Source organism: Microtus ochrogaster, linkage group LG1, assembly GCF_000317375.1.
Source record: "Microtus ochrogaster isolate Prairie Vole_2 linkage group LG1, MicOch1.0, whole genome shotgun sequence".
NCBI lineage: Eukaryota > Metazoa > Chordata > Mammalia > Rodentia > Cricetidae > Microtus > Microtus ochrogaster.
The window spans coordinates 50,249,282-50,252,228 of NC_022027.1; positions in this window are offsets into that span (position 1 = coordinate 50,249,282).

Genomic DNA, 2,947 nt, shown 5'->3' on the forward strand with positions numbered 1-2,947 from the left:
ACCAATTTCCTGAGTTCTTTGTGTATTTTGGAGATCAGACCTCTGTCTGATGTGGGGTTAGTGAAGATCTTTTCCCATTCTGTAGGCTGTCTTTTTGTCTTGTTGACCATGTCCTTTGCTTTACAGAAGCTTTTCAGTTTCAGGAGGTCCCATTTATTTATTTATTGTTTCTCTCAGTGTCTGTGCTGCTGGGGTTATATTTAGTAAGTGGTCTCCAGTGCCAATGTGTTCAAGTGTATTTCTCATTTTCTCTTCTGTAAGGTTCAGACAGGGTTTCTCTGTAGCTTTGGTGTCTGTCCTGGAATTAGCTCTTGTAGACCAGGTTGGCCTTGAACTCACAGAGATCCATCTGCCTCTGCCTCCAGAATGCTGGAATTATAGGCATGTGCCACCACCACTGGTTAGAAGCTCCTGGACCTTCTGGGGGTCTAGTTAGGGCACCTCTGAGTCAAACCCAGGAATTTACCTTGTACGGCACAATTGGGTGCATGGGTGGCAATGATCTCTCAGTCTAGACATTAGAGAGCATGGGAGGAAAATGTCAGATGAACATGGAAGGGGAGGACCAGAGGAAAGCAGGGGATTGAGGTCAGGCTGTGTTTACATAGTGTGGTAGTTTGATTGTAACTGGCCCCCATAATCTCATAGGGACCAACACTATTTGGAGCTGTGACTTTGTGGGAGTAGGTATGCTCTTGTTGGAGGAAGTATGTCACTGTGGGGGTGGGCTTTAAATTTTCCTATGCTCAGGATATGGCCCAGTGAGTCAGTCTACTTCCTGCTGTCTTCTGGCCAAAATGTAGCCAGCATCATGTCTGTCTGCATTCTGCCATACTCCTTATCATGATGATAATGGACTGAACCTCTGAAACTGTAATCAAGCCACCCCAGTTAAATGTTTTCTTTATAAGAGTTGCTGTGGTCATGGTGTCTTTTTGCAGTAAAAATAAAAAAATAAAACTAAGACACACAGAACCCCAATAAAGTCCCAAGATTCTGTCTCTGGCAATTGAGCTGTTTGTAGAGGCAGTAGTCACACAGATAGCAACTCGTGGCCATTTAGCCTTTATAGTGAGCTCAGAGGGTGACTGTGCTCCTGAAGGAACAATCCCTAGTAGAGAGAAGGAGAGCTTCCTGCATTAAGGGCCCTAAAAGGGTCCTGAGTTTTAGCACATGACACAGGAAATGTGAGATAGAGTTGATCAATGAGCTAAGATTGTTTATTGGAACATTGAGGAACCACAACCTTTGTATGGAATGAAGGTTGAGAAGACTGAGGGACATATGTGTATGTGTGTGTGTGCATGCATGTGTGTGTGTGTTTGTGTGCAGTTATCAGTATAGGTGGATGGGATCAAGATGAATTGTTTTCGCTACTCAAGCATACTGGTTTTGCAGGCAGAACAGAATGAAAAGGTGATGTGGGAGAGTCTTCTGTTTTGTTGTGAGTTCATTGGTTAATAAAGAAACTGCCTTGGCCCTTTAATAGGACAGAAAATTAGGTAGGTGGAGTAGACAGAACAGAATGCTGAGAGATAGAAGCCGAGTCAGGCAGTCGCCATGATTCTTCCACATGAGACAGACACAGGTTAAGAATATTCCCAGTAAGACACCACCTTATGGTGCTACACAGATTATTAAATATGGGTTAAAGCAAGATGTGAGAATTAGCCAATAAGAGGCAGGAACTAATGGGCCAGGCAGTGTTTAAAAGAATACAGTTTCGCCGGGCGATGGTGGCGCACGCCTTTAATCCCAGCACTCGGGAGGCAGAGGCAGGCGGATCTCTGTGAGTTCGAGACCAGCCTGGTCTACAGAGTTAGTTCCAGGACAAGCTCCAAAGCCACAGAGAAACCCTGTCTCGAAAAACCAAAAAAAGAAAAAAAAAGAATACAGTTTCCATGTAATTATTTCGGGTAAAGCTGGCCGGGTGGCAGGACACACAGCCCGCTGCTCCATCTACAAAAAGGTCAGGCTGGGGTTAAGCAATCCCTGATGGCCTATGATTATCACCCAATGCAGCCTGACTCAATTCCTGACTCAGTTCCTGAGGCCTGAGACCCTTCATCACAGCAGTGGAGCGAGTGTCTGGAGCAGAGCTCAGGATTCACATCTTAGACCACAACCAGGAAGCAGACACCAAATGGGAAATGGGTGGCTTTTGAAACCTCAGAGCCCATCTCTAGTGAGGCACTTCATGCAGCAAGGCCATACTTCCTATGCCTCCCCCAAACAGCACCACCCACTAGGAAACCAAGCATTCAAATGCCCAAGATAGTTGGGGACATTGCATTCAAACCACCACAAAAGGCTGTTGTGTGAGGTTTCCATCCTGCCCGCTCCCACCTGGTCCCATAATAATCACATGGAAACATATTATTTGCAATATTGTTTGGCCAATAGCCTAAGTGTATTTCTGGTTAACTTGTATCTTAAATTAACCCATCTTCATTAATCTGTGTATTGCTACAAGGCTGTGGCTTATCAGGTAAAGTTCCAGTGTCTGTCTTTGGTAGGGCCACATGGCTTCTCTCTAACTCTGCCTTCTTTCTCCCAGCATTCAGTTTAGCTTTCCCTGCCTACCTATATTTTTCCCTGATTTAGGTCCAAAGCAGTTTCTTTATTAATCAGTGGTAATCACAGCAAACAGAGGGGAATCCCACATCAAAAGGTTAACATTTTGGTTCAGTTTCACGGTTTGTTTTTGAGACAGGACCTTGCTATGTAACCCAGGCCAGCCTCAAACCCTCAACCCTTCTGCCTTCATCTCCTATGCACTGGAGTTACAGGCAAACACCCAGAGGGGCCAGCCTTGTAACATCTCTGCACCTGATCCTTCTGCCTCACCTCCAGAATCCTGGAATTATAGGTGGGCAGCACTGTGAATATTTTCCTTTGCCTTCCTGAAGATCTGCAATGAAATTTTGCTCATTCACTGCAGTCAGAA